General features: G+C 41.2%; 1 protein-coding gene across 17 annotated transcripts in view; it reads right to left on the bottom strand.

The window, feature by feature from the left end:
• LOC132401241 (interaptin-like) overlaps nt 1-25829 on the bottom strand; it is a 617788-nt gene that overhangs the window by 351919 nt on the left and 240040 nt on the right. The window lies entirely within an intron of this gene.

The following is a 25829-nucleotide window of genomic DNA, read 5'->3' as shown; positions in this document are numbered from 1 at the left end:
ATTAATTCTATCCTGGTCAATCTTTTGATTCCTGCCTTTGCTTTGTACATCATTCTCACAACCACTCCACTATCTGTTCTGGCCCACTTATTCCGAACTGTTGCAACTCTGGTTTAAACTTGCTCACCGCACCCACCCTACCCCCCACTACCCATGCAGCACTAGCAAATCTTCCCAATAGAATAGTGGTCATCCTGCAGTTCAGGTGCAAACTGTCCTTTCTGTACAGGTCCCACTTTTGCTGGAATAGAACTCAATGACACAAAAGTCTGAAGCATTCCCTCCTCCACTATTGCTCAGAATTCAAGATGATGTAGTAATTGTAATAGAAAGTCGCCTCTCTGACTGGAGGCCTTTAGTAGTGGTGTGCCACAAGGGTCGGTGCTGGGTCCTTCAGTGTTTGTCATCTATATCAACAATCTGGATGATAATGTGGTTAACTGGACCAGCAAATTTACAGATGGCATCAAGATTGGGATGTAGTGGACAGCGAGGAAGGTTATCATGGCCTGCAGAGGTATCTGCATCAGCTGGCAAAATGGGCTGAAAAATGGCAGATGAGATTTAATGCAGACAAGTGTGAGGTATTACACTTTGTTAGGACCAGCCAGGGTAGGTTTTTCACATTGAATGCTAGAGCACTGAGGAGTGTGGCAGAACAAAGGGATCTGAGAAAACAGGTCCAAAATCTGTTGAAAGTGGCATCACAAATAGATAGGGTTGTAAAGAAAGCTTTTGGCACATTGGCCTTCCTAAATCAATCGAATAAAGGAGATACTATGTTATGCCGAAGTTGCATAAGACATTGGTGAGACTTAATTTGGAGTCTTGTGTGCAATTTTGGACACCTACCTACAGGAAAGATATAATTAAGGTTGAAAGACTACAGAAAAAAAATTACAAAGTTGTTTCTAGGTCTAGAGGACCTAAGTTATAAGGAAAGATGAATAGGTTAGAGCTTTATTCCTTCAAACATAGATTAAGTGGAGAATTGATAGAGGTATTCAAAGTTATGAGGGGTATAGATAGGGTAAATGGAAGCAGGCTTTTTCCATTGAGGATGGGTGGGACTACAATCAGAGGTCGTGGGTTAAGGGTGAAAGGTGAAAAGTTTAAGGGGAACATGGGGGAAACTGTCACTCAGATGGTTGTGAGAGTGTGGAATGAATTACCAGCATAAGTGCTGCATGCAAGTTTGATTTCAACACAAGTGAAGTTTGGATAGGCTTGGAGGGCTATGATTCTGGTGCAGGTCAATGGGAGTAGGCAGTTTAAAGGGTTTAGCAAAGGGCCTGTCCCTGTGCTGTACTTCTCTATGACTATCTCCTGTGCCATATGTTAAACTACATAATCTTCCTATTTCTGGCCTCAATAGCACATGATACGGGTGATAATCCTGAGATCATAACCCTGGAGGTCCTATCTTTTAATTTAGCACCTAACTACCTGAACTCACTTTGCAGCACTTTGTCAACCATCCAACCTCTGTCACTGGTACCGCCATTGACCACAACTTCTGGCTGCTCACCCTCTCACTTAAGAATGCTGTGGACTCAATCCAAGATGTTCCTGACCCTGGCACCCAGGAGGCAACATACCATCTGGAAATCTCATTCTTGTCCACAGAACCTCCTTTCTGTTCCCTAACCAACAAATCCCCTATCACTACAGCTCAAATCTTCTCACCCACCACCCCTTCCCCTCTGAACCACAGAGCCAGACTCAGTGCCAGAGATATGATCACAGTGGCTTTCCTCTGCAAACTGATTGCCTCCTCCTCCCACCCTGCCAACAATATCCAAAACATTATACCTGCTATTGAGGGGAACTGCCGTAGGGGTACTCTACATTAGCTGCCTACCCCCATTCTCCCTCCTGACGGGTCACCCAGTTTAATGTGTCGTGCACCTTGGGTATAACTACTTCCTTGTATGTACTGACCATCAACCCATCAGCCTCCCAATTGAATCAGAGTTCATCCAGTTCCAGCTCCAATTCCTTAACATGGTCCATTAGAAGCTGCAGCCAGCTGTATTTGTTGCAGGTGTAGTCATCAGGGATACTAGAGATCTCCCTGTCTTCCCACATCCTGCAAATACAGCATTCCACTATCCTATCTGGTATCCCACTGCTCTAAATGTGCAACAGAAACGAAAGACTAAAAAATGAAAACAAAAATTCCATCTACAGTCTACACCACTTCTCACTACAGCAAAAAACATATTTGGATACAACTCCTTTCAAGGGACACCAGACCACGTATACATGAATTCCTCCTATCAACTTATTATACTTTCAAGATTATCAAAAAAACTTTAGTAAATTGCTGAAGGCGAAATCCACAAATATATACTCCCCTACCAGAGGACAAATCCTGCCTTTATTTACACTACATTTATGTTACATTTTGCTTGAATCAACTTAGAGCTTTCTCACAGATGCTGTCGAACCTGTTCGCATACCCAACATTTTTGCAGTTTTTTTGTGGTATTTTAATATTTGAACTTGACTTAAAAATGACAATTATTCAGCCGCAAGTAAACCTTGTGAAATATAGTAGCACCCTAGAAAAATGGACGCTATGAGAAAAGTAGAAGTCGCTTTGTAACACAATTTATTTCTAGTCTCTAATAATTCAGTGTGCATTATGTTACGAAGAAAACTTGACTCATATGATCAAAAGACCATCCATTCTCTCAACCCTATTTTATCACTGAATGAGATCACTCTGAATTGTATCTTTCTTCTATTTCCCAACTCTGCTACTAACTAACTATTAGAATACAAAAAAATAGGAGCAGCTGGCGAGCATCCGAGCATTGTGTCAGTCAAGCCTGCTTCACGATTCAAAAAAATCATTGCTGACCTGATCTTGCTTTCACCTCCACTTTTCTGCATGCCCCCCATAACACTTGACCACTGTATAGTCTTAAAATCTACCTTTTTTAGCTTTAGTGATATTCACTGACCTAACTTTCACAATGTCATGGGCAAATAATTCCATTGACTCATGACCCTCAGGCAGAAAATTTCCTCCAAACCCCCATCTTAAATGGACAATCTCTTACTCTAAAACTGTGCAGATTAATTCTTAATTCTCCAACGGAATAGGAGAGAGGGGAGATCTTTATGTCACCATAAAGCCCTCTCAGAATTTTCTGGGCCCAAGCTATTTAACCTACGTTACCTTCACATAACAGTGGCATCATCCCAGGCATCAACCTAGTGAAGCTTCTTAGACCTATCTAGAATGTGAGTATAAAAGATAAAGTATAAAAGAGTCTTAAAAAATTAAAACTATATGCAGAATTCCAAGAATGGTCTCCCCAACATCCCATACAATTGAAGTCAAACCTATTACTTTTAATCTCCATCTACGGTATTTACTAATAACGGCCAACACTCAATTGCCTTCCTTCTTCTTACAGTACATCTACATGCTAAATTCATGAGCTACATTTACAAGGATATCTAGCTCCCTCTGTACAGCTGTTCTGTAATCTCTCTCCAGTCATACAGGACTCTGGTTTTCTGTTCTTCCTAGAAAATGGACAATCTTATATCCTTACTTCATAGTTCATTCATCAGCCAAGTTTTTGCCCACTTGCTCAGCATATCTACATCACCTTCAAGATAGGGCATGCCCTCCTCACACTTGCTTTCCTAACTATCTTTGTATTAAGAGCGAAGTTGGCTACACTGCAATCAGTCCCTTCAACTGTCATTGGTAGAAATCATAAATAATCAGTGATCACTATAGCACATGAACAGTTACAACATATTATTTCAGAGTCATCTTTTATTGGGAGCTCTTTGTTGTGTCCACCCTCCATGATCCACTTCCTACATTGAATCCAGAAGCAGAAAATGTCTGTGCTCCCTCCAGCTCTGTTTTCCTGGTGTATCCAGCTGGCTTCTCCCCCACTGCCCCCCCCCCACCACTGCAAGGAGATATGATGCCATTAGGCATTCACAGAGCACAATATCCTTGTTGGTTTCCAAATAAAATATAATGAGTTTGAAGTAGATTCATTCTTGGTAAAATCCATTCAGCCATAAGACCATAGGAAAGAGAAGCAGAACTAGGCCATTCAGCCTATCAAGTCTGTTCTGCCATTCCATCTTGGCTGATTTATTATTCCTGTCAAACTCATTTTCCTGCCTTCTTCCCTGATTAATCTTTGACACCCTAATTATTCAAGTAACAATTAAACTCTTCCTTAAATATACCCAATGACTTGGCCTGCATAGCCATTTATGGGAGAGAAGTCCACAAATTCACCCCATCTGGTTAAAGAATTTTTTCCTTAACTCTGGTGTAAATGTACATCCCTCTGTTCTGAGGCAGCACCATCAAATCCTAGACACCCCCACTATAGGAAGCATCCTCTCTATATCCACTCTATAGAGGCTTTTCAATATCTGGTAGGTTTCAATGAGATCCCCTCATTCTTCTAAACTCCACTGAGTACTGGCCCAGGGCCTCATATGTTAACCCTTTCATTTCTGCATCATTCATGTGAACCTTCTCTGGATCCTTTCCAATGCCAGCATAAATAAGGGGACCAAACCAAATAAGTGTATTCTGACCAATGCCTTATAAAGCCTCAGCATTAACAACCTTGCACTTGTATTCTAATCCACTCAAAATGAATGCTAACATTGCATTTGCCTTCCTTACCAATGACTCAACCTACATGTTAATCTTCAGGGAATCCTGTATGAAACTCCCGTCCCATAGTACCTTTGATTTTTTAAACTTCTCCCCATTTAGAAAATAATTCATGCTTTTATTCCTACTACCAAAGTGCGTGGGCATGCACTTTGCTACACTGTTTTCCATTTGCCACTTCTTTATCCATTCTCCCAATCTGTCTAAGATCTTCTGCAGCAACCCTGCTTGCACTACTTGCCCACCTATCTTTGAATTGTCCACAACTTGGCCATCAATGCTGTTATCTAAATCGCTGACATATAACACAAAAAGAAATGGTCCCAAAACTGATCCCTGTAGAATACCACGAGACACTGGGTGCTAACCGGAATTGGTCCCCTTTATTCCTAGCCTCGCCACTTGCCAATCAGCCAATCTTCTATCCATGCTAGTATATGCCTGTAATACAGTGGGCTCTTATCTTGTTAAGCAGCCTCACCTTGCCAAAGGCCTTCTGAAAATCCAAGTAAACAACATTCACTGACTCCTTTGTTGATCTTGTCTGATATTTCCTCAAAGAAATCCAACTAATTTGTCAGGCAAGATTTCCCCTTAAGGAAAACATGCTGATTGGCCTACTTTGTCATGTGCCCCCAAGTACCCTGAAAGTCATCATTTATTACACACTCCAATATCTTCCCAACCACTGAAGTCAGGCTAACTGGACAATAAGTGCCTTTCTTCTGCCTCCCTCCCTTCTTAACGACTAGAGTGACATTTGCAATTTTCCAGTCCTCTGGAACCATTCCAGAATCCAGTTTTTCTTGTAAGACCATTACTAATCAGCCTCCTCTTTCAGAATCTTAGGATGTAGTACATCTAGTCCAGGTGACTTATCAACCTTCAGCTTCTAAAGCACCTATTCCTTAGTAATAGCAATGACACTCACTTCTGCCCCCAACGCTCTGGCATTTCTGGCATTCTACTAGTGTCTCCCAAAGTGAAGACTAATGCAAATTACTTATTCAGTTTGCCACAATTTGTTTGTTCCCTATTACTAACTCCCCAACGTCATTTGACAATGGTCCAATATCCATTCCCTTCTCTCTTTTACTTTTTATATATGTGAAAATCATTTTGTATCTTCTTTTACTTTATAGGCTTTCTTATCTTCATAGTTCTCCTATCTCTTTATGGCTGTTCAGTTGCCTACTGTTGGTTTTTAAAAGCTTCTCACTAATGTTTGATATATTACCTGTCCTTCCTTTTGCTTTTATGCTTCTTTGACTTCCCTTGTCAGCCATGGTTGCTTCATCCACCTTTTACAGTACTTCTTCATCTTTAATATGTATCTTTCTTGTGCCTTCCGAATTGCTCCCAGAAACAGCAGACATTGTTGTTCTGCCATCATCCCTGCTAGTGTCCCCTTCCAATCAACTTCGGCCAGCTCCTCTCTCATGCCTCTCTAATTTGCTTTACTCCACTGTAATACCGATACATCTCACTTTTACATTTTCCCTCTCACACTGCTGGCTGAATTATATGATATTATGCTCACCGCCTCCTCAGTCTGCACAATTAAGTACATACATGATTTCAACTTCAAAGGAGCAATAATCACACAATTTTATGCAACAGTATACAGTACCAGGAAATCATTTCAGCAATCCCAGTTGAAAGTCATTTGAGTGATTCAAATTATGACTGCGTCTCAAAAGACACAGTTTAAGATTGTCCAGACCAAATGTGTTGAGTGGAACACATGATAAGCTATCACATTTCCCAGAAATATTGTGAAGCACTCACTTAAGTTCTACTATCTCTTGTAGAAAGCAGTGATGTACAACTGCTCCAAATTGGTACCATCTACACCATCTGTTAGTCAGAATGAAGAGGGTGTGGATGATTAACCTTCAATTAAGATCTTGACCAGCAGTTATCAGAAATTGTGAAAAGCAATGTCCTGCACTTGGGTTCTCCTCAGTCGCACCCCCCCCCCCCCGCAACAATATGAACATAAAAGCATAAGATATTAGGAGAAGTCATTTCTGAGCTCATCAAGTCTACTCACCGTTCAATATGATTAAGGCTGACCTGCATAGGGCTCATTTCATCTTCAGTGTCATTTCCCTATAATCCTCAATTCTCTGACTTTCAAAAATGTGTTTACATCTTTTTTTTAAATACGCCTAACGACCCAGACTGCACAACTCTCTGGGGTACAGAATTCCAGGGATTCACCACCTCTGTGTGAAGATGTTTTACATAACTTAGCTTCAAATAGCTATTCCCATACTTGCAGATCACTGACAGAACCCGTTTTTCCTAATCCCACAATCTCTTCCACATTACTGACGAAGGGTCTCAGCCCGAAACGTCGACAGCGCTTCTCCCTATAGATGCTGCCTGGCCTGCTGTGTTCCACCAGCATTTTGTGTGTGTTATCTCTTCCACATTATATGGTTTGGATGTTAACAAGCATACTTCTCTAACATACTCCTCACCTCACTGCAACCATTTCTCAACTTGGATGCACAAGGAATCCTGTAGGGATAAGCCTCTAGATGAAAGCACCAAGTCAATCCTCTGATAATTATAAATTTAGCTCAGTTGTTGGCATCTATCAACAGCAGACTGCAGGTTAGAATTGAAATCTACGTGGATAAGTCACCCGGCATGAGTAGACTTCAGCAAAGTACAGGGAAAATAACAAAGAGTGCTATTTCAACACCAGCTCTGCTCTGGAGTACCCTTCTGAAAACCATGATGCTGCTACCTATAGGAAGAGACTGGAAAGCATGCACGTTTAGTTGTTTAAGGTACTGTCAGGGTTGCTTTTAAGCTTGTGTGTCATGCCTTCAGTTCTAATCTTTCATATCCACTTTGTATTGAGCGTAGCAGTGAAAATTATTGTCATCCAAGCAAAAACTGCTACTACCATGGCTTTGGACTCCAGGGTTCAAATGGACTTTCGAAGTGTGATAGTACTCCAAGAAATTGTTCTTCAGTAGATTCTGAGAATCATTAATATTCTGGCCTAGTGGAGTAGAGTGGAATGCTGTCCACAGGGTGATAACATTTATTTTTTGATCTGCCTTTTTGATATTGACTTTAGTGTTGCCAATCAGCAGACTGTTGCCTCACATGGTAATGGAGTCCAATTCAAAGCAGAGCCAGCAGGACTAAAGATAATCTGATAATCTTAATGGCTATCAGCATCGTCTTCCAAAGCAAATGAGCAACCATCTCTACTGAGGGAATATTTTGAAAAAGTAATTGGAATAGCAATAGCAAGCGGGAGATGTGCATTATATAAATACACAATGTTTATTAGCCAACAATTGTATGGTTTGGTATTGATTGAATGCATACATTGTTATGCTTAATTTTTGATTCTTGCTTTTATGAGTTGTGCTCAAGCAGACACTAAAATAATAAGCAAATGAGAGATAGTAAGATCTCTGAATGGACATTTAACCCACGGACACCACCCCACTACTTTTATTTTTGCACTATCAGAATCAGATTTAGGTTTATTAACACTGACATGTGATATGAACTTAGCAGCAGCAGTTCAATGCAACACATAATCTAGCAGAGAAAAAAATAATAATAACTAAACAAGTAAATCAATTACAGTATACATATATTGAATAGATATTTTTAAAATGTGCAAAAACATAAAAACTGTATATTAAAAAAGTGAGGTGGTGTCCAAACATTCAATGTCTATTTAGGAATTGGATGGCAGCGGGGAAGGAGCTGTTCCTGAATCGCTGAGTGTGTGCCTTCAGGCTTCTGTACCTCCTACCTGATGGTAACAGTGAGAAAAGGGCATGCCCTGGGTGCTGGAGGTCCTTACTTATGGACGCTGCCTTTCTGAGACACCACTTCCTGAAGATGTCCTTGGTAATTTGTAGGCTAGTACCCAAGATGGAGCTACCCTCTGCAGCTTCTTTTGGTCCTGTGAAGTAACCCTCCCATACCAAATAGTGATGCAGCCTGCCAGAATGCTCTCTATGGTACATCTATAGAAGTTTTTGAGTGTATTTGTTGACATGCCAGTCTCTTCAAACTCCTAATGAAGTATAGCCGCTGTCTTGCCTTCTTTAAAATTGCATTGCTATGCTGGGACCAGGTTAGATCTTCAGAGATCTTGACACCCAGGAACTTGAAGCTGCTCACTCTCTCCACTTCTGGTCCTCTATGAGGATTGGTATGTGCTCCTTTGTCCTACCCTTCCCGAACTCCACAATCAGCTCTTTTGTCTTACTGACGTTAAGCGCCAGGTTGTTGCTATGGCACAACTCTGCTATTTGGCACATCCACTACTTATTTAATTTAACTATTTTATATAGGATATATAACTTTTGTAATTCAGTCTTTAGTGTTATGTATTGCAATGTATTGCTCCCCCATAATAACAAATTACACGACGTATGCTGGTGATATTAGACCTGTTTCTGATCCTTTGTCACAGAAGGTGTTGTTTTATCTGAAACCATAAGTCACAGATTTTTGCACCATTCATTTTAATGCCATTTTGTAAGTTTAACAGGAAATAAAATATACACCAAGATATGTTTTTAAATGTTATGAATGAATAAAACGGTTGAAATTTGTCCTCATATTTTATCCCAACAATTCAGAAAATAGCTGATAAGAAAAATCTACTAGAAGGTGTGCAGACTTAATGGCACCGCACCTGCTGACAGATTAGAAATTGCTCAGATTTGGGCAAAGTATATCAAAGTTCAGTCCAAATTTTAGAGTGAAGGTGGTGTCAAATAACAACTGTAATAAAAGTAGTAGAAGAGTGAAGACACTTTATGCATGTATTTAACAAATATAGTTACACAGGAAATCAGTAGCAGCTTTATCATTCTTGCATAAATGCATAGATCTTTGAATTGTGGTCAGCTACCGTGATTTTTTACATAATATTTATATAAAGCAAGACCCATATAGCAGCATCTTTGTAATTTTGCTCTGGTCTTTCACTTCTGACTCAAGATAAATATTTGAATTAATTTTGATGCAGAACAATAGCTGTGATAGTCAATGCATAAATTGGTATGCTTACTTCTTGATTCTTACATTTATGAGTTGTACACAAGCAGACACTGAAATGCTGATAGTTCACCTGGAACTGTGCATGCTGTGAAAACAGGGCAGAGCACAAGGCATTTCCCAAAGCGCCACCAAAGCGAAAAGGAAGGCTCAAACAGCAAATGCGGCACATCCCAAAGATATCTCCTGCTTATAAAAAGTAATTGTGGGAAGAAGAATCATTTTGGAAAGTGCTGCAAAGGTGGGGATACCAAGTAAAAAGTGCATCTGGTTGCTGAGGAAGTGGAGGAAGTCTTTGTAGATTTTCTGCTGACTGCTGGTGTTGGTAGAACAATGGATTGTCCCAATGACTGTGAGTTACTCAGTAATTCTATTCAAGCTTAACACTGGAGTCCAGGTAAATCTGTGAAAGTATAACCAATATTAGGTCTAAGTGCATGTGAAAAGCTTGGATGTCTATCTGGTATGCACAGAATCCATACAGGTGAGACAGTAGCTCCTGATGTCTGTGTAAGCAGGAAAGATCCATTTGCGCTTAGAGACACACTTAAATAAGAACTAGCATGCATAGAATAGATAAATGACACACCGAAAATTGTTCATTATGTTATGAATGTACCACAGCTCTGAGGGGCTGAAGGATGCGGGGTAGCCCCCTCCTTTGTGAGAATCGCAAGAGCATTATTGGGTTGGGTCAGAGGACCCAGGAAATGAGAGAGAGACATGGCCATTGTCTCCTGGAGACAACGTTTGTGGATTGGGGACTATGCTACGTGCAAGCCCTCGGGCAAAGTGGGCTGGTTGAGAGAGAGATTGCATCACCCCAACCTGATTGACATCTACTACCCTGCGAGTTAAGATAAAAGAGGGCTGTAGGCACAGCCCCTCAGATGCACCAGAAGAAACGCTAGCGATCCCGTAATAGCGGGAAGCCATTTGAAGGAAGCCACGTGCGTTCGGTTCCCTTGCCTGGGAGCTGGTGGCTGGTACCACGGAAAATGACTTGGAACTAACAATGGGGAACCAACTCCCTCGACTCAGCAGATTGGCCTCATAAAAGACCCGGGCAAGTTTAAAACCGTCTCTCTTAAACCCAAAGAGATGCAGCTTGAAAGGACAGTGACTTTTATCTTTCCATTGGACAATACAATATCCCCTAGACAAACGATAGAGCTATTGCTTAATTGATGATTATTAGTATACCCGCGTTTTTAGATTGAGTATTAACGATGTATGTTATCTGAATGTCTGTATTAATCTTATTTTTGTGCCCCTTTATAAATAAAGACTTTTAAAAATAGTACCATCAGACTTCAACGGGCCTCTCTATCTTTGCTGGTAAGTGACCCAGTACGGGGTTCGTAACAATTACACAAAAGAAAAATGGAGCATTGTGAATATGGCTAGACCCAAGAGATCTCAATAAAGCCATCAAGACAGAGTATTTTTAATCGCCAACATGTGAGGATTATCATGTCCTGGTTTGTAGGTGTCAATTGGATAGCAAACTCAATGTGGCATCTGGATTTTGGAAGATGAAGCTGCATAAGGCAAGTTAGAGAATGTGCACTTTTGACACATCAAAGGGAAGATATTGTTTTCTTAGGTACCATATGGAATTCTGTCCACACCAGAACTCTACCATAAACCATCCATATGGTCTTTGATGGTGTTAAGGCTATGATGGATGACATAATGTCAATTTGAAATTAAATTAAGAGAAATGTGATTTCATAAGAGGTGTGATTTCATTGACTTTCATAGGAGATGTCATATCAGAAGAATGAAGCCTAACCCAAGAAAGATGTCAGCCATTGAAGACATAGACAGGCCCCAAAACAAGGAATAGGTGTGATGTTTCTTGGGGAAGGTGACTTCTTGGGTAAGTTCATCCCTCAACTGTCTACTTATGTCAGCACCACCTAGGTCACACCTTGAGCAGAAAATGAGTGGATTTTGTTTCACATGGAAGAAGAGTGTTTACATTTGCTGAAAAGAGTCCTTTCCATGTTCTGAAGTTTTATGATCCAGAAAGGTGTACTAGGATCTTGTACTGGTACGGCCTTGGAGCAGTACTACTGCAGCAGCATGATGACACATGGCAACCTGGGGCCTATGCATCAATTGCAGAAGTCAACAATGCACAAATAAAGAAAGAGCTTCTCACCAGCACAGATGCATGTGAAAGTTCCATTGTACATTTATGGACAGCTTTTGAAATGGAGACAGACCATAAACCACTGGTCTCAATTATGTCCATACCACTAAATGACTCCCACGAGGATACAGCACATGTTGATGAGGTTGCAAATATATGACATGAAAAAGATGTACACATAGGGAAAATTTATGTTTGCTGCTGATGTGCTGTATCAAGCAGTCAACAAGAAAAGGGTGACAAAGAGATTCATGTAGATATGTTGATTTTTGATTCGGAACAAGAAGGCAGCAAGAGAGCACCTAAGGATTTCCAGCAGGAAGACATTTTGAGTTCTCGGGGGAAGAGAGAGGCCAGACTGCGCAGGCGCGTGACGTCAGCCAGTTGAGCACGAACAATTTAAAAAGAAGGCAGCCATATCCAGCGGGCAGCAGAGTGAGAGGCAGCAGAGGCTTTGGCTCCACGGGTTTCGGCAGTAATGGGACGAGGTGAGGCAGTTGTTGATTGCTAAAGGAGGTAGTATGTATGTGAGGCCAGTTTTCTGTGGTTGGTGTCAGATGTGGGAGGTAATGGAGTCTCCTGGCATCCCAGACAGCCACATCTGCACCCAGTGCATCAAGATGCAACTCCTAAAGGACCGTGTTAGGGAACTGGAGCTGCAGCTTGATGACCTTCATCTGATCAGGGAGAGTGAGGAGGTGATAGAGAGGAGTTACAGACAGGTGGTCACTCTGGGGCCACGGGGGACAGAGAAATGGTTCACAGTTAGGAGAGGGAAGGGGAAGGGTCAGGTACTAGACAGTACCCCTTGACAATAAGTACTCCTGTTTGACTACTATTGGTGGGGGACAGCCTACCTGGGGGAAGCAACAGAGACCGTGCCTCTGGCACAGAGTCTGGTCCTGTGGCTCAGAAGGGTAGGGAAAAGAAGAGGAAGGCAGTAGTGATAGGGGACTCTATAGTCAGGGGTTCAGACAGGTGATTCTGTAGACGCAGGAAAGAAACTCGGATAGTAGTTTCCTCACAGGTGCCAGGGTCCAGGATGTTTCTGATCGCATCCAAGATATCCTGCGGCAGGAGGGAGAACAGCCAGAGGTCATGGTACATATTGGTACCAATGACATAGGTAGGAAAAGGGAAGAGGTCCTGAAAGAAGACTACAGGGAGTTAGGAAGGAAGTTGAAAAGTAGGACCTCAAAGGTAGTAATCTCCGGATTACTAGCTGTGCCACGCGACAGTGAGTATAGGAATAGGATGAGGTGGAGGATAAATGCGTGGCTGAGGGATTGGAGCAGGGGGCAGGGATTCAGATTTCTGGATCATCGGGACCTCTTTGGGGCAGGTGTGACCTGTACAAAAAGGACGGGTTGCACTTGAATCCCAGGGGAACCAATATCCTGGTGGGCAGGTTAGAACTATTGGGGAAGGTTTAAACTAGTTTGGCAGGGAGGTGGGAATCAGAATGTGAGTGCAGGGATTAAGGTAGAAGGACAAGGGCATGATGCTAACATTTCTGAGTTGATGAGGAAGGACAGGCAGGGGACAGATCATAATTGTAGCCAATTTATGGGATTGAAATGCGTCTATTTCAATGCTCAGAGTATTAGGAACAAGGAGAATGAACTTAGAGCATGGATTAGTACGTGGAACTACAATGTTGTGGCCACTACTGAAACTTAGTTGGAGGAAGGGCAGGATTGGATGATGCAGGTCCCCGGGTTCAGGTGTTTTATAAGGAACAGGATGGGAGGTAGAAAGGAGGGGGGGGAGTGGCATTGCTGGTCAGGGATTGTATCACGGCTATAGAAAGGGATGATGCTGCAGAAGGAGTGTCCACAGAGTCAGTCTGGTGGAAGTCAGAAATAGGAAGGGATCAATCACTGTGCTGGGAGTAGTCCACAGGCCCCCAAATAGCCCTCGGGACACCAAGGAGCAGGCAGATTTTAGAATGGTGCAGGAAATACAGGGTAGTAGTTATAGGTGATTTCAACTTCCCTCATATTGACTGGCACCTCCTAAGTGCAAGGGGGATAGATGGGGCTGAATTTGTCAGGTGTGTTCAAGAAGGATTCCTGACACAGTATGTGGACCACCCGACGAGAGGAGAGGCCATACTGGATCTAGTTCTGGGTAATGAACCTGGTCAGGTGACAGACCTCTTGGTGGGGGAGCATTTTAGTGAAAGTGACCACAACTCCCTTAGCTTCAGCAGGCTATGGAAAGGGATAAAATCAGATGAAATGGTAAAGTGCTTAACTGGGGAAAGGCTAACTTGGAAGGGATGAGGCAGGAACTAGCGAGAATAAATTGTAAACAGAAGTTCAAAGGGGAAAGCACAGACATAATATGGGAGAAGTTTAGGGACAACTTGAGCTGGCTTCAGGATAGGTTTGTCCCACTGAGGCAAGGAAAAAATGGTAGGAAAAGGGAACCATGGCTGAAAAAACAGGTGAGGCAACTCGTCAAGAGGAAAAAGGGAGCATATGTTAGATATAAGAAGCAGGAAATAGGAGGGGCTTATGAGAAATATAGGGTAGCCAGGAAGGAGCTAAAGAAAGGACTTAGGAGAGATTGAAGGGGGCATAAGAAGGCCTTGGCATGTAGGATTAAAGAGAACCCTAAGACATTCTATGCATATGTGAGGAATAGGAGGATGATGAGAACGAAAGAGGCACCGCTGAAGGATAAAGAGGGTAACATGTGTATGGAGGCAGAGGAGGTTGGGCAGGTCCTAAATGAATACTTTGCTTCAGTATTCACAAGTGAAAAGGATCTTGATCAGGATGAGGTCGAAGTAAAGCGGGCCTGTGTGCTGGAAAATGTGGAGATTAAGGAAGAAGAAGTGCTGAATCTTCTTAAAAACATTAAGATTGATAAATCCCCAGGGCCGGATATGATACACCCCAGGTTGTTGTGGGAATTGAGAGAAGAGATCGTAGGAGCATTAGCTATGATCTTTGAATCCTCTTTGGCTGTAGGGGAAGTGCCGGAGGGCTGGAGAATGGCAAATGTAGTTCCCTTGTTTAAAAAAGTTAATAGGGAGAAACCTGGGAACTATAGACCGGTGTATCTTTCATCGGTGGTATGCAAACTACTGGAAAGGATTCTTAAGGATAGGATCTATGACCATTTGGAGAAGTACAGTCTACTCATGGATAGTCAACATGGCTTTGTGAAGGGAAGATCATGCCTCATGAGCCTGATTGAGTTTTTTGAAGAGGTAACAAAAGAAATTGATAAGGGTAGGGCAGTGGATGTGGTCTAGATGGACTTCAGCAAAGCATTTGACAAGGTCCCTCATGAGAGACTCATCCAGAAAGTCATGAGGCATGGGATCAGTGGAACCTTGGCCGTTTGGATGAAAAATTGGCTTAAAGGAAGAAAGCAGAGGGTAATTGTGGAAGGAAAGTATTCTGCCTGGAGGTCGGTGACTAGTGGAGTGCTGTAGGGATCTGTCCTGAGACCCCTGCTATTTGTGATTTTTATAAATGACCTGGGTGTAGAGGCGAAAGGATGGGTGAGTAAGTTCGCGGATGACACGAAGATTGGTGGAGTTGTGGATGGAGCTGTAGGTGGTCGAAGGTTACAAGAGGATACAGACAGGCTACAGAGTTGGGCAGAAAAATGGCAGATGGAGTTCAATCTGGACAAGTGTGAGGTGATGCATTTTGGAAGGACAAACCAGAAGACTGAGTACAGGATTAATGGTCATTTACTTAATAACGTGGATGAACAGAGGGACCTTGGGGTTCAAATCCGTACATCCCTCAACGTCGCTGCACAGATTGATAGGTGGTTAAGAAGGATGCTAGGCTTCATTAACACGGGGACTGAGTTCAAGAGTAGAGAGGTCATGTTGCAACTCTACAAATCTCTGGTGAGATTGCACAGAGTATTGTGTTCAATTCTGGTCACCTCATTATAGGAAAAATGTGGAAACTATGGAGAGGGTGCAGAGGAGATTTACCAGGATGTTGCCTCGTTTGGAGAACAAGTCATATGAAGCAAGGTTAGCAGAGCTGAGACTTTTCTCTTTGGAGCGTAGAAGAATGAGAGGGGACTTGATAGAGTTTTACAAGATTATGAGAGACATAGATAATTTGGATAGTCAGTACCTGTTTCCCAGGGCACCAATAGCAAACACCAGAGGGCATATGTATAAAATTAAGGGAAGGAAGTTTAGGGGAGATGTCAGAGGTAAGTTTTTTTACACAGAGGGTTGTGAGTGCCTGGAATGACTTGTCAGCAAAGGTGGTGGAGGCTAAAACATTAGGGGTACTTAAGAGCCTCTTGGACAGGCACATGGATGAAAGAAAAATGGAGGGTTATGGGGTAGTGTGGGTTGAGTACTTTAAGGATTATATGGGTCAGCACAACATGGAAGGCTGAAGGACCTGTACTGTGCTGTAGTGTTCTATGGTTCTATGTTGACATGATTATCAACTACATTCTCGTATCTCCTAATAGAACAGAGAAGTTTAGGATAGCAGTAGGGACAGATGAAACAATGAAAGTACTCAAACAGAAAATACAGAAAGGATGGCCAGCAACTAAGAACAACTGCCCAATGTGTATTCAGGATTATTGGGCATGCAGAGCTGCACTGTCAGTAGTGGAAGATACTAGTTTTCAAAGGGAACAGGTTTGTGATTTCAGTGTTGCTAATCAAGGAAGTGATCCAGAAGATACATGAAGGGTGTCTTAGTGAGGAAAATTGTAAACAAAGTACTTAAGGGGTAATGTACTGCCTAAGAATGAACCAAAACATCAGCCACACCACTGATTCACTGTCTTACCTACAGACCAAAGCTGCAAGTAGAACTGCTGACACCACACCCTGTACCAACCAGGCCGTACTTCAAAGTCAGAGTGGATTTGTTTGAATGTAATGTTGTAACAGACTTACTTCCATTTACCCAGAGGCTACAGCACTCCAATCAGCATCCAGCAAAGTGGTCATCACCTTCCTAAAACCTGTGTTTGTGAGGGACGGAGTTCCATGTGAAGTGGTATTAGACAATGGTCCACAATTTTCAAGCTGTAAATTCAAATCCTTTGCCAACAATTGGGGGTTTCAACATATAACTTCAAGCCCATATCAACCAAAATCTAATGGCCTAGCAAGGAGTGTGGTCAAAGTTGTGAAGGGTCTTATGGAAAAAGCAAAAGATGGACAAGAGGATTTCCACAACAGTTTGATGATTTATAGAAGTGTGCCACTGCAGAATGACCTTTCACAAGCCCAAATGCTGATGGGTTGATGCATTTGCACTAATTTTCCAGTGCATGAAATCCTGTTGACACCTAAAGGAGCACACAAGGTAAAATTGGCTAAAGTAAAAGGGAAAGAGAAACAAAAATATTATCACAACAATACTGTGAAAAGCCGACCAATCCTGAAGCCCAGAGATCAATTGCAAATTCGAGATCATGATTCTGGTACATGATCAATGCAAAGATATTTACAAGAGGAAGTTGCTCTACATTCCTACTAGATCCAGATGGAGTGAGAAACACCTATGCGAAGGAACCGTGTGAACCTATGACAACAAGGTCCATCCCTGTGGCACATCACCAGTCAGTACTCCAAAGGGGACAAAAGATGGAAAGAATAAACTTGTTGATCAGAATTTTCAGGAAGACACAAATATCAATGCACCAAATACAAGCAATACACCTGTGAAACATGTAGAAGACCAAAAAGGATCATTAAATCATCTCAGAGACTGACTGAAAGCTGCTAAGTCAAAAAGGAGACTGGCTACAGAATATAAATATCTTTGTTGCAAAGGAATATTATTTCTTGCATGTTTATGGGGGCATAGTATTGTTTGTTTTTCATTAAAGGGGGAAGATGTGTTACTATGTACATTCATAATTTAATGTATACTTGTGTATACTTCAGTTCCCAGTGGGTAATGTGGGTAGTTCACCCGGAACCAGAAATGACGCAAGTGAGCTTGTCACACGTGCTTGGACTGAAGCAAAAGCCACTGTGGTAAATCTGTAAATAAAATATTTCTACCCATGCTACAGACAAATTGCTGGTGGACCTGCTGCGTTCCACCAGCATTTTGTGTATGTTACTTGAATTTCCAGCATCTGCAGATTTTCTCGTGTTTGTGTTTCTACCCATGCTGTTTGTTTTTACAAAGAACAAACATAACAGAAAGATTGGTCACGGCTTCAAGCAACTCTTGCCGAGTTAAGGACCTAGACCCACTGTAATTTGCCTATAGCCACAACAGGGCTACAGCGGATGCAATCTCACTGGCTCTCCACTTGGCCTTGGATCAGCTAGAAAATAGCCTGCTGCTTATTGACATGCATTACATGAATACATAAGGTTCAACATTCAACACAATCACACCCTCAGTTCAAATCAACAGGCTCTAAAATTTGGGTCTCTGTACCCTTCTCTGCAACTAAATCTTTGACTTCCTCACCAAGCAACCATAGTCTGTGTGGAAAGAAAATGACGTATCCTCTTTGCTGTCTATCAGTACAGATACATCTCACTAATGTGTGCTTAGCCCACTGCTCTACTGTCTTTAAACCCACAACTATGTGGCTAGGCATAGTTTAAACGGCATCTATAAAACTGCCAATGACACAACCATTTCAGATGGTGATGAGGAGTTGTACAGGAGAGAGATAGATCAGCTGGTTGAGCAGTGACACAAAAACTATGCACTCAGTGTCAGTGAGACAAAGGAATTAATTGTGGACCACAGGAAGGGGAAGACAAGAGAACACACCCAAGTTCTCATTGAGGGATCAGAAGTGGAAAGGATGACCAGTTTCAAGTTCCTGTGTGTTAACATTCCAGATGATTTATCCCGGGCCCAACACATTTATACAATTATAAAGAAGGCACAACAGTGGCTATATTTCATTAGGAATTTGAGGAGAATTAATATATCACTGCCAAATTTGTACAAATGTACCATGGAAAACATTCAACTCGTTGCATCACCATCTGGTATCAAGAGGCCACTGCACAGGATCAGAAAAAACTGCAGAAAGTTGTCAACTCAGCCAGTTCCATATTGGCTCTAGCCTTCCCACCCTCCAGGATGCTTCAAAAAGTAATACCTCAAAAAGGTGGTATCCATCATTAAGATCCCCATCACCCAGGACATGCCCTCTTCTCATTGCTACCATTGAGGAAGAGGTACAGCAGCCTGAAGACACACACTCAGTGTTTCAGGAATAGTTTATTTGGGGGGGGGGGGGACACGTCACGTGATGACATAGGAGCGAGACGTGGAAATCCAGCTCTCCCGTAAAAAACCAGTAAAATAATGTTTAAGTGAAGAAAAGTTAGTAAATACTTTTTAAAAATTACTTATAAACTACTCAGGATTGTCTTAAGATATGTCTTCTAAACAGAAGCAGAAGAAAACTACTACTTTGACGACAACACAAGTTGGAAAAGAATCAAGGCCGGCAGCCATGAAAGAGCCTCGGGCTCAAGTGCATTTTACCTCCGGTGATACAGAACAGGAAACTGCGGCAACATCAACCGTTTCCAAAAAAAAAGAGCAACAGGAATTGCGCATGCATGAAGGAAGGGGCGTGCGCAAACACAAGCAACCCAAACTACAAATCCCAGCTATGATTGGAACTGAAAGTGAAAGTGAATATGAGGTGGAATCAGATTCTCTGGATAAATCAGACGAAGATGAAGAGACAAACAAAGAAGAGCAACAGTAAGAGGTTGGAGGTGATATTGGAGACATTAAAAAATCTTTGGTGCAAATAATGCATGAATTAAAAGCATTAAAAGTAATAAAAAAGATATTAAAAATATGAAGATTATGTTTGATAAAATTATGAAAAGACAGGACAAAATGGACAAGAAAATTAAAAACTTGGAAGAAACAACTGGAGACACCATTGATAGAATGAATAAAAGGGAAGATAATATTTCTGCCTGTACATCAGAAAGCAAATGGTTGTTGGAAAAAGTGGATGTACTTGAAAATTTTAGCAGATGAAATAATATTAAGATTGTTAGACTTAAAGAAGGTATAGAGGGAGAGGATTCATAAATTTTTTTCAAAAATGGATTCCGGAAATTTTGGAAATGGAGGAAGGAACCCAGTTAATTGAAATTGAAAGGGCTCACAGAGCCTTAAGATCAAGACCACAAGTTGATCAAAACCCACGATCAATCTTGATAAAATGCTTAAGTTATCAAGATAAAGAAAAGATCCTGAAGGCGGCTGCCCGACGTGCCAGAAAGAGAAATGGGCCATTGATGATAGATAGAAGGGAAAACAGTTATTTTCTACCCTGATAGAAGTTATGAACTTTTGAAGAGAAAGAAGGAATTTAACCCAGCAAAAAAAGTTTTATGGGAAAAGGGTTATAAATTTATATTGCGCCACACAGCAACCCTGATAATTTTTTTGGATGACGGAAAAAGAAGATCTTTTACTGATTATCCGGATACAGAAGAATTTGCACAAGAACTCACAAATAGTCGCTAACCACATCCAGAGATTTAAAAGTGAAATGGATTAAAGATGAAGACAGGGACAGTGAATGGGGTTGATGAATGTTTAAGGACAGAAGAATATTTAAATATATTCTTAATTATATGATACAGGGGGAGGAAGGTAAAAATTTGAGAAATATTAATTGAGAGTAGTGATATTATTTTTTCTTCTCTTATATATACTTTTTTATGTTATGGGGAGCTGGGGGAACTTCGGATCAATTGCTACGGGATTCACATGCGTAATCATGGCGATTGCCATGACCCGTACAACAGAGGGGGGTAATGTTGTGGGGTTTTTTTTGTTCACAACATTAGTAGGGGGGTATTTTGTTATTTTTTTCTTTATGATCTATTTTTCTTTAATCTTTCTTTCTTTGCCTGGACAATCCGGGTGGGGGGGGAGACACATAGCAACACAGAGAATTTTAAAATGAAAGTTGAAACGTTAGGGTTGAAACATTAGGTATTACTATAGACTGGAGTAACCCTGTTAAAAATAATGACTAATTTACTGAATTTTTAAAGTTTCAATGTTAATGGGCTTAATGGACTAGTGAAAAGAAAAAAGAATTTTAACATACATTAAGAAAATGAAAATAGATGTAGCTTTTAGCTGCATTCCATTTGAAAAAATTACTTATAATTTAAGAGATAAATATGAAATATTTCTGAAAATTTGGCGCCCTTATTTACAAAAGATAGGATTAAATATATAGGTGCTCTGAAGATAAAATTATTGGTTATTTGGGAAAATAAATAAATATATATACTAAAGCTATTATGAACTCCATGGAGCATGTAGGGATCTTCTGATATCCAGGCATTCTTTCTTTCTTTCTTTTTTTTCTCTTATTTCCTCTTTCTACTGGGATATGTTAGGGGGGAGGGGAGAAGGGTTGATAATTTTTTTCCTTCTGTAACCATTTGAAAATTCAATTAAAAACATTATTTTAAAAAAGGAATAGTTTATTTTCCCCTTCACCAGAAGATTTTTGAATAGACAATGAAATAAGGTGGATGCTCGTGTTGCACTATTACAGATTATCAGGTATGATATTGTGGTCATCACTGATTCATGGATGAAGGATGGTTGTAGCTGGGAGCTGAATGTCCAAGGTTACACGTTGTATCGGAGAGATAGGAAGGAAGGCAGAGGGGGGTGGCATGGCTCTTCTAGTCAAAAATCACATCAAATCAGTGGAAAGATATTACATAGGATCAGAAGATGTGGAATCCTTGTGGGTTGAGTTAAGAAACTGCAAGGGTAAAAGGATCCTGATGGCAGTTATACACAGGCCCAACAGTAGCTGGGATGTGGACCACAGATTACAACAGGAAATAGAAAAGGCATATTAAAAGGGCAATGTTATGACAGTCATGGGAGATTTGAACATACAGGTCGATTGGGAAAATCAGATTGGTAATGGATCTCAAAAGAGCTTGTTGAATGCCCACAAGATGGCTTTTTAAAGCAGTTTCTCGTTGAGCCTTCTAGGGGATCAGCTATACTAGATTGGGTGTTATGTCATGAACCGGAGGCGATTAGGGAGATTAAGGTAAAACAGCCCTTAGGAACCAGTGATCACAATATGATTGAGTTTAACTTGAAATTTGATAGGGAGAAAGTAAAGTCTGACATAGCAGTATTTCTGCTGAGTAAAGGAAATTACAGTGGTAAAAGAGAGGAGTTGGCCAAAGTAAATTGGAAGGAGCTGCTCGCAGGGATGACAGCACAGCAGCAATGCCATGAGGATCTGGGAAAAATGAAGACAGAGCAGAACAGATGTACTCCAAAAAACAAAAAAAATACTCAAATGGCAAAATAGAGCCACTGTGGCTGACAAGAGAAGCCAAAGGTAATGTAAGAACAAAAGAGGGGGCATACAACAAAGTAAAAATTAGGGAGAGTTAGAGGATTGGGAAGCTTCTAAAAGCCTAGAGAGAGAGGAACTTAGAAGGGAAAAGATGAAATGTGAAAGTAAGCTAGCAAACAATATCAAAATGGATATTAGAAGCTTTTTCAAGTATGTGAAAAATAAAAGAGAGAGGAGAGTGGGTACTGGACAATAAGACCCCTAGAAAACGAGGCCAGAGAAATAATAATGGGGGACAAGGAGATGGCAGATGAACTAATTGAGAATTTTGCCATCAGTCTTCACTACTGAAGACACTAGCAGTGTGCCAGAGGTGGTAATATCTGACAGAAGAGAAGTGAGTGCAGTTACTATTACACGGGAGAAGAACTGTACTCTAGGGTTCTGAAAGAGGTACCATTAGAGATTGTGGCTGCATTAGCAATGATCTTTCAAAGAACATTGGACTCTGATATGGTGCCAAAGGACTGTGGTTGGAAAAATGTTGGGAGTCAATTGTTAAGAATGAGGTTATGGAGTAACAGGGGTCGGTGTTGGGACCACTTCTTTTTATGCTGTATATCAATGATCTAGATGATAGAATAGATGGCTTTTTGTTGCCAAGTTTTCAGATGATACAAAGACTGGTGGAGGGGCAGGTAGTGTTGAGGAAACAGCTAGGCTGCAGAAGGACTTAGACAGATTCAGAGAATGAGCAAGAAAGTGGCAAATGAAATACCATGTTGGAAAATGCATGGTCATGCGGCTTTGGTAATTGAAATAAATGTGCATACTGTTTTCTAAATGGGGAGAAAATCCAGAAATCTGAAATGCAAAGGGACTTGGAAGTCCTTGTGCAGAACACTGTAAAGGTTAACTTGCAGGTTGAGTCAGTAGTGAGGAAGGCAAATGCAATGTTAGCATTCATTTCAAGAGGTCTGGAATACAAGAGCCCTTATAAGGCACTGGTGAGGCCTCACCTTGAGTATCATGAACAGTTTTTGGCTCCTTATCTAAGAAAGGGTGAGGAGAGGGTCTAGCGGCAGAATGAAAGAGTTATCATATGAGGAACAATTGATGGCTCCGGGTCTGTACTCGCTGGAATTTAAAAGGATCGGGGAGATCTCATTAAAACCTTTCAAATGTTGAAAGGCTTAGATAGAGTCGTGAAAAGGATGTTTCCCATGGTGGGGGGAGTCTAGGCCAAGAGGGCACAGCCTCAGGATAGACGATCATCCACTTAAAACAGAAATGCGGAGAAATTTCTTTAGCCAGAGAGTGATGAATTTGCGGAACTTGTTACCACAGGCAGCTGTGGAGGCCAGGCCAATGGGTGTATAAAAGCCAGAGGTTGATAGGTTCTTGATTGGACATGGCATCAAAGATTACGAGGAGAAGGCTAGGGAATGGGGTTGAGGAGAGGAAGAAAGGTTCAGCCATGAGTGAATGGTGGAGCTGAATCGATGGGTCAAAGAGCCTAATTCTGTTCCTATGTCTTATGGAACCCATGAACATTACCTCAGTATTTTACCTCTCTTTTTCCACTACTGATTTAATTTAATTTTCTTTTTATATGTGTACAACTTATTGCAATTTATAGTTTTTGTTATTATGTATTGCAATGTACTGCTGCACAAAACAACAAATTTCATGATATACAACAGTAATATTAAATCTGATTCTGATTCATTGCTAAGCATTATTCCAGGTAGTCCTTTTTAATTACTTCATTATATTTAAGTATTTCTGCATGCTTCACATTTCAACGTTCAAAGTAGCTTAAAACAAGTACAGGTAGTCCCTGAGTTTCGAACGTCCAACTTACGGACAACTCGTACTTATGAACTGAGGAAGGTGAACGCCATCCGCCATTTTAAGTCATTGCCATTGACACTGTGTTGAGTGTTTAACTTTGTATTTGGCTTATATTTTTCTTAGTAAAATTCACCCTGACCCTGTACCCCCCCACCCCAATCTGGTCGGCTGGTGGTGCAGTGAGATCAGCGCCGAGCTGGAGATCGGAGGTTCCCAAGTTCAATTTAATGACAGACCACTCCCGTGCCGGGTTGACGTTGAACCAGTGACTCCCGTACCATCCGTTGATGTCGAGCTCGCAACTTGACCTTGTAAAAAAAACACTGTCACCTCCAGTTTAAATTCCCACACGGAATATTGTGGAGAATCAAATACCCACACCCAGCACAGCCCCTCACTTGTTCCATTTAACCTGTCTCAGTGCGGTGGAGTTTAGGACCCGGGGAATTCAGTGCGGACCTCGGCAGCCGACGCAGCTCTGGACCTGCCACCCACAGAGTATCAGTTCCTTTGACAGGAAGCAATCGCGATTAAAAATAAAATGGAAATAATAAAGCGTCTGGAAACAGGTGAAATGCCATCGGTCATTGGAAGAGCATTATGCTACAGTTGGTCAACGATCAGAACAATTTTAAAGGATAACGGATAAAGTGAGAATAATGGAGCATGTGAAAGGCCGTGCCCCGATGAAAGCTACAATCATTACTGAGCAACGCAGTGGTTTAATTATTGGAATACATACGTTTCTTAAGTGTTTTATATGCACAGAAAGGTAAAATATATACTATATACTACGACAAATGTTTGACTAACTGACTCTAAATATTACCGGATGTACTTGTTCCAACTTATGTACAAATCCGACTTAAAGCCGGAATCAGAAACGGAACTCGTACATAACCCGGGGACTGCCTATACCTGCTGGTTTAGTGAACTGCCCGCAAAATGTTGCCATTGCCAGTGGCATGTTGATCTCACATTTTTAAAAAATGAATCTTTACAAATTATTTTAATAGTTTGAATAGTTTCTAAAAGCTTCTAATGTTTACCTAAATATCAGAAATATGATATATTTTGACAGCTGCATAAGTGATGATAAGGTTGTGTTACCTATTAAATGTCATTTCAACTGCTTTGTGGATGGGCCTTTATCCAGGCTCCCTGAAAACTGTAAAAGTCACAAAAGACCCAGTGCTGGTGACAACAGTGGATGAACAAGGTCAGAATTTTCTAGAGATCAGCAGTGAACACAAGTTTTTGACCATAATAAATTTCTGACCAGGAGGAATCATGCAGAAACTTCAGTTCAGAAAATATTTTGAGTTCTTTACAGGGGAAAAAATAGTCAGATTTGTTATCTGTAGTCAGAAGCAGTCTGTTGTCAGATTTGGTCCTGTTGTACCACAGTAACTCTGTGGTGGAAATGCCATTTGTATGTGTAATAAGGTTTACTGTACTTTCTGTACATAATATAGCAGAGAAACAATAGCTGATCTTATGAGATTCATCTTATGACTAATAGAGTCAAAGAAAATTACAGCACAGAAACATACTTTCTGGCCCATATAGTCATGCCAAACCATTTAAACTGCCTAGCCTGATAGTGGTTAGCATGTGTTTGGAGTTTTGAGTTCAATTCCGGTGCCATCTGTGAGGAGTCTGTATGTCCTCCCCATAGAACGTGTTGGTTTTCCTTGGGTGCTCCAGTTTCCTCCCAAGGTCCAAAGACACACTGGGTAGGTTAATTGTTTATTGTAAGTTGTCCCATGATTA

This window comes from Hypanus sabinus, chromosome 1 (assembly GCF_030144855.1).
Source record: "Hypanus sabinus isolate sHypSab1 chromosome 1, sHypSab1.hap1, whole genome shotgun sequence".
In the NCBI taxonomy this organism is placed as follows: Eukaryota; Metazoa; Chordata; class Chondrichthyes; order Myliobatiformes; family Dasyatidae; genus Hypanus; species Hypanus sabinus.
The sequence above is the reverse complement of the archived record's forward strand: the minus strand, read 5'-3'. Positions and strand labels throughout refer to the sequence as shown.